The sequence below is a fragment of the Agelaius tricolor genome, unplaced genomic scaffold, assembly GCF_023055355.1.
Source record: "Agelaius tricolor isolate 1412-34295 unplaced genomic scaffold, bAgeTri1.0.p SCAF_14, whole genome shotgun sequence".
In the NCBI taxonomy this organism is placed as follows: Eukaryota; Metazoa; Chordata; class Aves; order Passeriformes; family Icteridae; genus Agelaius; species Agelaius tricolor.
The window spans coordinates 4,499,350-4,512,102 of record NW_027269274.1 but is presented as its reverse complement, the minus strand read 5'-3'; the positions used below and the strand labels follow the sequence as shown (position 1 = coordinate 4,512,102).

General features: G+C 41.5%; 1 protein-coding gene across 1 annotated transcript in view; it reads right to left on the bottom strand.

Annotated features, from left to right (window-relative positions):
- The window catches only part of MDFIC2 (MyoD family inhibitor domain containing 2), a 42,509-nt gene that overhangs the window by 11,149 nt on the left and 18,607 nt on the right, over positions 1 to 12,753 (bottom strand). The window lies entirely within an intron of this gene.

The following is a 12,753-nucleotide window of genomic DNA, read 5'->3' as shown; positions in this document are numbered from 1 at the left end:
AAGATGCTTAAAAAAGAATTGAAGGGATCAGTGTGAATTTTATGCTGTTCTCTTACACCTTGGAGTTGTAGCGACTTTGCAAGAAGGGGCACTGAGCAATTTATGAACAGGTTTTTATGTGCTGAGTCCAAAGTCCTTGTTGCATCAGACACCATCATCTGTGTTAAAGGCTGGACATAATTCATGCCCTAAGTGACCACAGCAGCAAAATTCCCCGTGTGTTCACTGGCTGGTCTGCAGGGCCTGCCCAGAGCCCTTCCTGTCCATCGCTCCCTGTCGCAGCCTGGCGCGAGGTCCTCAGGAGCCCTCAGGTGATGAGCACCAAGATAAATCACTGACTTGTCACAGGAACTCACAGCTTTGGAATCAGTGCTAACTGCAGCAGAAACACAACATTAATGGATCAACAGGCAAGGCAACCCCTGAAACCCATGGGGCTGGATGTGGGATACAGCTGAGCACCTTTCAGGAGAGCCTTATCGGAGCCCTCAGGACTTGTTTGTAGATCAGCTCTCCCAAATTCCCCTTCAGCCACTGTTTTCTTTCCCTGTCATGTTTTTCTTTAGGTCCATATTTCTGTCCTGGCAGTTGTGACTTTTTGAATGGTTTCCATGAGATAAATCTATTACAGGAATTGGGGATAGTCCAGGGAGCAGCAGGATCTCGTGGTATTTCACATGCTTCTTGCTGTTAGGTAATTTTTTTATCATCTTTTCCCTGTTTTGAATTTTATGATCAGAGCATCCTGGCACCCTGTTGTTATTCCAGCAGATCTTGAAAGAGATCATCCTCTCTGGGAGTCACTGAGATGGAGTGGCTATACCTGAAGTTGTATTTAAGCCCCAGACTGGATTTTTTTTTGGGGTCTTATTGAATTATAGAGTGGTTTGGGTTAGAAGGGACTGAAAGACCATCTAGTTCCAAGCACCCACCATGAACAGGGACACTTTCCACTAGACTGGGTTGCTCCAAGCCCTGTGGAAAGTGGCCTTGAACACTCCAGGGATGGAGAGGACCTTGTAGGTATGTGGTGGCCCTATTACATGAAACAGCCCTAAAAAGTATTGTAAATGAAGCTTAAGTCTGGTTTTTAAATTCTTTTATTTATTTCCTTTTGTTTGAAACTGCACTCTGCTGACACTTGCTAAAAGGGATAATTAAAAAACTCAGAACAAGTAACTCACAAACTGAACCTGAACTGAAAACACACAGCCCTGTCCTCCCCCCTCCAAGTGGAGGGCTTAGCAATGATTGTTTTCATTAATGCCAGTAGGTCACCCCAGTCACCATATGTCTGTGCCAGTCCCTGTCCTCTTTCCCAGGCCGGGATTTGGGATGCACAGCATCACACAGAGCCCCTGAGGCCACCCTCTGATGGGGCTGCCTGCACACCCCCAATGGACATCTTGTTTTGCAGAGCTAACTCAAACCTCTCAAATTCTCTTTATTCCTCACTGCAGAGAGTGAAACTGGAAGGTTTGATGTATTGTCTCATTTGAATTGACCTTAATATTTTCAAAGCAGAGAAAAAACAAATTTTACAATTGTTATTGTTGTTGTTGTTGCCTTGATGTCACTGCTGCATTAATTCACTCTTCCTTCCTCTCATGGTTAATGACTCACCCCACAATGAGGTTAAGGTTGTCTGCCAATATGACCAAATTTCAGAAACAAAATCCTAACCTGAGCTGAGTAGCCAGAAGTGGATGGGGCTTTATTTAGTACACTGGCACAGCAACTAAAGGTAGGTGTCACCCATGGACACCCTTGTGTAATTACTCACTTTTTAGCTGAGGAAATTTATAGGTAATATAAAACAGAAAATGCTGAGTTTATTACAAAAGATTTTTTTCCATGTAAAAATCTGTGTCATTAAATTTGGAAAGCACTTAAAATTCTCAGTTTTATTTTTGGTAATCACTATGTATTGAAAAGTGAAAATATCAGAGGGATCTCTAGGCAGAATTTGTGAACTTTCCAATGAAAAGACAGCACAGTGTCTTCCTTTCATGTCCCAAGGTCCTTGACAACTGTGCTGCTTTCTGAATGACACAGAAGTTGTGTGCCAAGAGTTTATTCCCAAAGCAGGCATTACACACAGTTATGGTCACAAAGATATCCTTGCACAGCATTAATGCCAGAGCTGCTCTGAGACTGTCAGCATTTTCATTTGGTGGAAGGAAACACCAACAAACCCACATATATTAACACCATCAAACCCATATATATTCTTAAAATAAATCCAAACATTTTAAATGCTGTGAAATAGAGCTGCAAATCACAGAAGATGCAGCATTTTTCAGAGATAGTCCTGAGAGCTCTACTGGTGGTAAATTGACACATGATAATATATGACTACAACCCTCCACATCTTCTAACAAGGTATAAAAGTTTTCTTTGATTTGATCCCATTGGTGAGCGGCAATCTGTGGGAGTCTTATGTCTTCTATGAGACTTTTCCAGCAAACACTTCCATTTGTTTCCCTCTTGCCTGCATGCCGTGCTGGAACACAACTGGGAGCTGGACTTGCACACTGTAATAAACATTATTAATCTTATTGCCATCTGAGCACCTCCCCAGGTGTTGCAGAACAGGCTGTGCTGGACCATGCTGGAAAACTACTTATTTATCTTTGCAAGGGCTTGATCCTGTACCACCAGATGTCAAAGAAAACAGTTCCAGGCAGCTCAGATCAGGCTCCAAACCAGCCTCCAGTATGGTGGCCTTCTCTGGGTTTCCTTGCTCTTTTCCTCAGAAAAAGGCACAGACAAAGCAATTATCAATATCTGAAGCAGAAGATGCATCATGCTGTGCATCTTTTCACAAATCCTTTTTCCCCCCTGCACCAAAGATGCAGAACATCTATTCTGGGGGCAGACAGATGACATCCACTGTTACTTATGTATGTAATAAGTACTCTTAAAACGGTGTCGTCTTGCCGGCTCTGGCAAAGGCAAACATGGTAAGTGTTCTGCTCACAGCACTAAACACACTTCTCTCACTGTGCAGTGGAAGAATATGTTTAAACTCGCAGTCTATCACTATTCCTGGATAGTGTAGGAGAGTCAGGAACACTCAAGATGTCTTTTCCTGTGTATATTAACTTGTTCTGAAGAAAATAGTGTTCTTAGAAAACACGACTCTTATGGCAGAAGAAAGTTTCCTTCGTGATTGTGCTACAAAGGTTTCCGAACAGCTGCTTGTTCCTTTGGGTGCATGAAATATGAGGTTCAGCCTGCTCAGAAGTGCAAACACGTAATTTCTTCTCACCGTGGCACCTTCGCTGCGGTCATTTCCACCTGGCTTTGTGATGCTGGCAAGTGCAGTAGTAGCACAATGTCTGCATTGTGTGAGCTCTTGGAGGAGAGCTGTAGAGCTCCACAGCCCCAGGGAAATGCCAATCTCCCCAGATCTGTTTGTCCTGCTTCACCAAGAGCTGCATTCACAAGGAGTTTTGTTACTCTGATGTGGGCAGTGAACACTGGAGTTTCAGGTGTTGTGGGACACTAGCACAGCTCCCACCTGTCTGTGCACAAGGAGTGAAGGGTTGTTGGACAACCTTTGGCAGGCTGGGTTTGCCAAGGCCACAGGAGTGGCACCCCTTGTCCATCCTCCTCAGGGACAGGTGGGAGCCCAATGTTCTCCCCAACACTCCCTGACATCAAAATCATCACTGAAGTTTTGCACAAGTCTCAGGTGTACAACCCCTTCCAAACGAGGAGGCCACAGCCCAGGCCCTGAGAGGAAGAAGTGGGTGTCAAAGAAATGGAAAAGGTGCCACTATTTTAACACAGATTAGGCAAAATCTAAACCCCATTAATCCTTCAGAGCAGGGCCACTGGTTTGTTCTTTTTCAATCTGTTCTGTATTCAAAGCAAGCACAGTTTTTTCTGTCGCTATACTGCTATTGTTAACAACTTTAAATGTATTAAAAACACAGGGGCATTTTAGTATGTGTATTGTGCATAAGAAATATTGTTACATGACAAGCTCCAATTGGCAAGTGAAAAGAGGTTTTATTGAAGGAAATAGCAGTAGCAAACAGTGAACTATGCAGAATAATGGTAATTGTTCCTTTAACATTGGCAGCGCGCGTTCACTTAATATGACTGCTCCTCTGTCTCTGCCTCATCCAGACCCAGAGGACCTGTTAGACAAGCAGGCAGCCACCTCTCTCTGGGATCAAGCTGTCAATGCAAACTTGCTTTCTTTCTATTTCTCCGAGCTAAGCTATACCCCCAGAGCTCCCGAAGCTTTTCCTGAGTGAAAGCTTTAAAAAAGCTCCATTCTAAATTACATCACACGAGCTGTTCTCTTCAGACTGACAGAACAAAAGCAGGAGAGGGGGGGGGAATGCCAAAAGTACCATCTGAATGACTTGAGTTGCACAGGATGATTTACCTCCTCATGCTTTATCAGAGCAGGCAAACATCTTGACCTTGCCCACCAAAGCCTCTGAGTAGCAAAGTTTGCATCATGTGTGTTTCCAGTACAAATAGAATCACAGAATGGTTTGGGTTGGAGGGGACCTTAAGGATCATACTATTCCAAACCCCCTGCCATGGGCAGGGACACCTTCCAATGGATGAGGTTTCTCAGAGCTCCATCCAGCCTGGTCTTGAACATTTCCAGGGATGGGGCATCCACAACTTCTTGCTGTCGTCACAGTAAAACATCTCTTCCTAATACCAAGTCTAAACCTACTCTTTTTCAGATCTAAGCCTTTCCCCCTTATCTATCACTTCATGCCTTTGTCAAAAGCCCCCTCCCAGCTCTCTTGTAGGTCCTCATGAGGTATTGAACCCATTGGGTGTAGGTTTTTGATTGCAACAATGGGGTCTTGAGTGTTCCTTCCTAATGGGACTGAGGTGCTCTCTAAAATTTTTGGATGATGTGGTTTCTAACACAGCCAGCTCATTGCTACTGGAAGAGCCCAGCCTGTGGGTGCTGCCCAGCTTGGTGTACTCATCCTTTAATCAGCAACACCCCAATTAATGGTCATGGTGAGCACTGCTGAGGGCCACTGCCAAAATCTGAAAGGTCTCTTGAGTTGGCTCCATCTGGGATGCTCCAAATGACATTTTCAGAAGTAATTGGAGCAGATAAGCATTACCCACTTCTGGAGTGGCTGGGTAGAAAGCAGATAAATTGGCATATCTCCCCATTCTAAAGGCTTTCAGATGGTGTTAATTGGTATGAGAAGCCTCAGTTAGGAAAACATCCTCAGCTGGGAGGGGAGGGGGCCACAGGCCTTGCTTCTCCTTTAGCAGATAAACAGAGGAAAGAGGGCAAACAACATCATGGCAGTTCTCCAGGTAATGTGCAAAATTAGTAGCCCTGCAGAGGAGGCAGCCTAAGGGTCGCCTGATACCGAAGTAATCAAGTGAGATCCTGCAAGTGGGAATAAGCAGTATTTTTGTGGCTCCTAAGATGACCCTGTTGGGGTTCTCTCTCAATTTTCATAAGATAATGGTGGTGAGGTTATGAGCTCACTCTCATGCTCTACAGCTTTCAGGCTTAGCCCTCTGCACAGCATTTTTGTGTTTGTACTGCTGTTTTGAGTAAACTTAAAAGTGTTTCTTTAGCATTATTAACATGAAAAATAATCTCAATTCAAAGATGGGCTGAAACAATGAAAAATATTAAGGAAAAGGTGTTGCTTCCAGCCCCCAATGGAATTAGACTAATTGAGCTAATTTTTTTCATGGAAGGTGCTACTTCAGTACCTGAAATGATGCCCTGCTCTAAGAGCTGAGAAAGCGAGGGGTTTACCTGAGTGTCTAAGGGGCTGCCCAGTTTGAGAAAATAATGGGAAAAGAAAGTTTCACTAAGCAGGAGAAGCTCCTCAGTTGGTGATGCGCCTTTGTTATCCCACATGGGTGTTTTGTCAACACCTCAAAGCTGTGTTGTCATCAGAGGAAAGTCAAGTGATGTCCCCTAAGTGACTTCACGAATATGTTAAAAAACAATTCCTAATAGAAGTTGGGAGATACCCCTTCCCTTTAGTTAATGTCCTGTGGCCTCTCACTGAGATGATCTTGGATGTGTTTTCCAACCAAAGTGATTCTATAATTCTCTGTTTTCCCCAGGGAATACAGCAATTTTCAGGCAGTTGACACAATTTATCTTACCCAAAAGGGTGGAGACTCCTTGGGGATCCTGATTCACTGATGCAGCATTGAACCCTGAGTTTCTGAGTGAGTAAAGTTTGTCTTTTGCTGTCTTTTTTTTGGTAGCCCAAGTCTGAGTTTTCTCTATGCACCTGACCAGTGAAATGAGTCTGCCTCAATCCATGAGGGACCATCCTAATGCCCATTAAAGGTGATGGAAATGTTTGGCTGCAGGGCAAACCATAGCAAGTGTTGTATCTGATACCTACATCAAAATGAACATCTTAATTATGCAAAACCTTCATTAAAATGATCACAACTGAGGTAACCAGTGGTACTGAACTGTATGCTTTGTCTCATCTCTGCTGCTACCAATGGTACAGATAAAGATGCTGGACTTTTGATGGTTGTGGAACAAGTTATTAAACATAACCCTAGTCTAGTTTTCTGAACCATGGGTTTAGGATATTTTGAAAGTTCAAGTTTAGCTCACCCATCTCTATTTTTCTGTTTCAGCATAGCAATGCTTCCTATCTTTTTAGTTATTCTAGGCTTTTGCATTGCCTTTCACCACCATGACCTCTGAGAATCTCAAAATCTTTAACTGGCAAAGTTGAAAACTTGGTGATGTCTGTAGCACTGTGCCTTTCTCCTCTGTTTGGAGGGGAAGATGTAGTTCTCATCTAAATGACTGAATGCTTGGGAGGCACTGGGATCCTGATGGGTGTGGGATTTTGGGCCACACAGAGGTCACAAAAATAATGTTTTGCAGTTTCTTTGGTAAATCTTGATCTGAATACAAATTGTGTCTCAATTTGTGCTTCTAATATTGCTAACCAGTAGCTTGCCTTGCTATAAAATGAGGAAAATGTTATCTGGAAATAACTTTCAGATAGCAGGCAGGGTGCCACATTCCCAGACTCAATTCCAGCAGAGCTGGACAGCAGGGAGGCTTCTTGTGGCCTTGTAGGCAAGGGCTTGTGAGTCTCTGACACTTTGCCTCAAGCAGGACATGGAGTCCCTGGGGAGCTGTGTGTCTGAGGAGGGATTAATTTGCTTATGCCACCGTGCAGACCACACTGCCCTCTGCTCCCTGCTTGATTCACAGCCTGGGCTGCTCTGTCTGCCTTCAGCCTTTGGGGGTGGACTGATGGAATGACTTATTCCCATCTGGATTGAGGTCCAGAAAATGTACTCGGAAATCTGTAGATATCATTTCTCTCTTTTATTCTCCAAGAATGTGTAAGACAAGCTTTATGTTGTCTTTGAGCTTGCTAAAAAGGGAACAGAAATTCATGCCTTTTTCCATGTGTTTATTTTGAGTCACGACTCTTCTGGGAAGGGTGATTTGTTTGTCTTTCCATGACAAATGACAATGGTTTAAGTTGCATCTCTGCCAACCTCTTTCTAAGTGGTTTCAAGTAGTTTACTTACAGGGATTATTTCATCTGCCACAGAACATGAGGCAGCTCTGAGGTAGTGTCTAACTTGCACTGAACAAAACCATGGAAAGTTAGCTTAAGGCAGGAAATTTAAGGTGTTCAGGAGACAGTAGGCTCACAGGAGCATGAAGTGATGGTTTCCAAGCGTTTTGCACTTGGAGAAAAAAGAAATTATTTGACTTTTCCTCTCCTGATAGCACCAGGAAGACCAGGGAAGTCTTGTAAGATTGGATATGCTGACTGCTTAAATTCTGACTGTCCTTCAATAAGAGCTTGTGCTATTTAACCCCCTGTAAAGTGGGAACATGCAGTACCTAAGCATACATGATTTGGTGCTGGAGTAATTGCTGTTAGCTAATATAGGCTTCGTAAATGTCATTGTCAATGTCCTGTGGTTGCCTTGCTGGGCTTCTGAAAGAGTCTGAAATTTCTATGCAGCAAATTTCTCCAGCTCTCACATCTTATGGTCACTCGTTATCTGCAGCAGGAGGGTCAGACTTAGGAGACTGCAGCTTCTTTCCAGCCTGCAGGTTTCCTCCCCCTTCAAGTCTGTTTTTTACTCTTGCCAGTACCCTGCCTTCTGTTTAAAAGCATTAGTAATACCAAATAAAGCTAAAGACGCTTGCTATAACAACTAAGTTGTTTCCTTTTTAATCAGAGCACATGCTTATGCCAGGTTTGGCATGAAGAATCTGTGGAAGTGTTTGGTTCAGGGCACAGTAAGCTGATCATTTGTTAGAAGTAGTGCATTACATATAATTTTGCTTTTAGTGGTACAATTTACTGGGAGGTTGGTACAAGCATTGGTAATATAATTTTTGCTTGGTTGGAGGTGGTTAAAACATAAAGACTAGGAAATAATTCTATTGCCATGTGTGTTGAATTGTGGTTTGGTCGCAGCAGTTGTCTGCAGCTAAGTGGCCATCAAAACCTTTCTTGGGGTGGCAATAAATTATAAAAAAATCTTCTGAAAATATCAGTTTTCAAAGAGTAAAAGATGCAGCAATTATTGTGACACAGGTTTGCAGTCTGTTTCTGATTATCTTTTTGGCTGGAGAGTTGGGGTTTCTAATTGTAAGGTTAAGGAATCCTTTTTATCTATCTCTTGCCTCCTAATCCTATGCTAGACAGTATTGATTTCTGTGCCTTTTGTCTTCTGGGGAAGGAGACAATCTCTGGCTCATGCGAACATCTTGTTAGAGTCTGCTGAGGATTAGGGGGTGTGACAGTTTTCTTGCTGAGCCTTTTTATTGGGGATTTTTATGCCTGCTTTTCTGGGAGGTCTTTGAAATGTCTTTTATGTAGCAATCATTTCACTCTTGCTTTGTTGTCTCAAATGTTGAGGCTGTATTCTTCTCATCTGTTCCTGTTTATATTCCATACTAGCTGGTCATAACAGTTTAGCTTGAAACTATCATCACGCCGTGTGCTTCTGAATCACAGGAGTGTTGCTAACAGCTCTAGGACGACTGCAAATTTGAGGTTTTTTTTAGGGCATCTGAAGATTTAGCATGGTAGTTTAGTATGAAATACTGATAAAGAGGTTCCAGATGAAAAACAGTCTAGGAATTGGATTTTTCAAGCATCCTCAGCCAGGTATAGGCCCTTAAAAATGCTCCTGCTCTAATGAGAAAGGTCCCCCTTAGGGTGGTGTTCATCATTCCAGCTCTACCTGATAGGTAGGATTGTTGTTCAGTCTTGCCTAAACCCCTACAGAAATCAATGGAAGACAAGCCCATCCTGCTGCAAGTGATCTCACCTTGACTGAAGAGATTAGGCTAGGAAAAAATTGCTTTTTTGAAAGTCTGGTTTTGTCCCTACTCTCATCCCTTCTCCCTGCAGTTGGTTATAGATAATTATTCAGACCAGAACCCAAACTTCTCTGAAGTCAGATGATTGACTAATCCTGGCCAAAGAAATGAAAGAAACTCAGCTTTTCATAAGGTTCTTCATCTCAGTTTCAGGAAGTAATGGGTTCAGTCAATGTACTGCAATACAGGTAAAGCAGTAGATTATGCTTCCTAAAATTTTTATTAAATCAATGCTTCTATATCTTGAGTAGCTATCTTAAAACATATGGACTTCTCATATCTTTTAAAATGAGATGATATTTCTGACACTATGTAAGTTCAGGTACCAGCTGGGCAGATCCCAGATTTAAGGTTGGGCAAGGAGCCAGGGTTATGTAACCTTGCTGATAATGAAGATATGAGAGACAGGTTTCTGAGACATTTGTAAGGGAAAACTGGTTGCATCACCTTCCCCTTAGATAAGATTGCAGTAAAAATTTTGGTATTGTGACTTCCCTACCAAAACTGAGGGACTGATGTGAGCAAGATGCTGTCTCCAAATATTAATCTAGCTAAACTCTTCTTTATTTTACTAAACTGTATCACAGCTTTGTGGAGGAAGAAGCTACCTCTACACATGCTTACTTTTTGCTGCAATAAATACTTTCCTGAAAGCTGGTTTCCTTTTTTCTCTCCCTACCAAAAATTTGTCCCATATAACAGCACTTCCACCTCCCTTTGTGTACTGCCTCTCTAGCCTAATTTTTAGTGTCACAAGCCATATTTAATACAGTTCAATTTCACACATAACCACAAACCCCATTCTTCCAGATATGGCCTCAGTTTATTTTATATCACACATCTTTTTGTTAAGGTATTTTATGCATAGCATAATATGCAATGATACGGCACTGATGTTTATCAAAATTGTTTTACACTGTACTTATTTCTATTCCTGTCTTTTGGATCAAGTACAATACAGCTGCAGATTAATACCACCTTTTAAAAATGGCTTAATGTGTTTATTTTCTTACCACATTCACTTCATCCACTAACTTGTTATATGGATTATATTTAATGGGAATCTTGTGGGACTATCAAAGGGCTTTTATTTTCTATTGAAATAACAATTAAGATAACACTCAACTAATATAGTAATCAAATAAACCTGACAAATAACAAAAACTTTTTTAAAGCTGCAGAGGCATGCTAACAAATCTATTTGATCAATATATGGGATGTGAAAAAAGAGGAGACAAGATTGACTGATGAATAAAATGGAACTGACACAAATAGGCTGACAGCCAGTCGCAAGTCTCTTTAGGGCAAATGCAATTAACTTAGAATAATAGACTCAAATTTGATGGTTAGAAATGCATTTTTATTAACAATCACAGCCTGAATCATTATGCACTCTTATGAATAAAATTGTAGTTATACTGAAAGTCTGTGTATACATGTACGTACAAAAAAGCCTTGTGGAAGGAGAGCTTTATTTTTGTGACAGAATGGTTGTGTGGGATTTAAAATATAAAGCATACACAAGTATAAATCTAAATATTCAAACCAGTGATATAAAAATTACATATTTAGTGTGCTAGTATTAATGATAAAGGCAATAAGCGTTGGTCCCAGGACTGCTTGTTCTTTTGGGATGTGAAATTGCAATCAGGGATTTACAGATTTCATTCTGAGGCAAAGAAGTCATTACTAGAAACATAAGCTCATTCTCTTTACTTTAATAGCTATTTTAAATCATTCATTTAGAAAATACATTAACTATTTATTGTATAGGCAGTACGTTTCCACTGGCATTTCATTTTCATGCTTTTTTATAATCCTTTTTAGCAAATTATTTTATTAAAAGAAGATTAGAATTAGCAAAAGGATCCTACCAATTTTTGAAAATGCTACTCTTGAAGAAGAACATTTCCCATTATTAACAGGTATGCAGCATTAAAACTTTAAAGGAAGGGAAGAGATTCAATTGCTAATGTGTCCTTTTTCTTTTGACCTTCATTGCAGTGGCTGATTGCTATTTGTAAATTGCTTTCAAAATTATTAATCTCATTTAATTTCCGAATAAATACATAATCTTCTTTTTTTCCCTCCCAAAAATCCTCAGGCTTTAGATTGAATAGAGCTGCCCAAAGGTTATGTTGTAGTGCAGACATCTCTTATTTGTGGGAAAAGAGAAAAAACACCACTTAATGCAGACAAACACTACAAGGCGCTAGTAAAATATAACATGAATATGAAACCACAATACTTGCAATGCTTGGTGCTCAAATATCTTCAGAAAAAGGTAGAAGAGTAGGAATTAAAACTGCACTGGGAGTTGTTTTAATCCAGTGTTCTCCAGGTTCATGTTTGTGGTGGGCTTCTGGCTGGGCAGGGACAGGAGAGCTGCAAGACACAATGCCCTGGTTGCCCACAGCATGAAAAACCTCACCCTGGTTCTCAGCCAGCTCCTGGGGCTGCTGAGATGGATCCAAGCAACATCCACGCTTGGTTTTCTCCACCTTGAAGGTGATTGTAAGCCTTCCCAATTCTCCAAGTGAGAAGTGCACAGACACACTGAGGAGGCAGAGCACCTCCTGTCTGGTAGGGGAGAGGCTCATGGAGACCATTGAGAACAGGGATGGTGTCTGGCTGGGAAAGAGATTTTTCTGGTAAACACCTGGTGTCTGGGGAATTTGTCTTTGATTTTCTGCCTCTAATTAGCCTTAAAGTCATTACTGTGAGGAAAAAACTTCTTGGGAACTCCAACAGTCGCTGGAGATATTCCAGCCATTTCTTTCTCTCATAATCTATTCTAGATAGTCACCACAGCACTTTGTGAGCTGGCTTCTTGAATAGCTGGCATTGCTTGTTCTTAGAGATGAGATGGATGGATTGCATGTTGTTCTAGCACCACCAAAGCTGGTGTGTGCCTAAAATGGCAAAAATCCAGTTGGTTCTGGCATAGTTGTTTTAGTTTTACCCAGAAATCATTGCAAAATATTCCAAGACTTGGCTTGCTGAAGGTGTCTCACAGATCTGCATTTAGTGTAAAAAGGAGTCTGAGTAGCTCAACTTGTGTTATCTAATTAATGTCTCCTTTGTAGGCATGTTGCTGGAGACTGAGGGAGAAAAAAAGCTACCTTTTTGAATGTGCTGCTAGAAAAAGAATGTTCTTTGATCACGCTTACTTCACACTTTAAATGAGAAACAGGTCTCACTAAACTTTGCTAAGTTACTTTAGGTAAACAGACTAAAGATGAAAGACCAGATGCTCTCCTGATTTAGGTGGGGCAGCTTCTTTAGAGTCAGGGCACAACTGCTGTGTGGAACTGGGACTGTGGGCTCAGTTCTGCCAACTTGCTGGCTTTAGGCTACTGAAATACTGACCAGCTTCACACAGTGTTCCC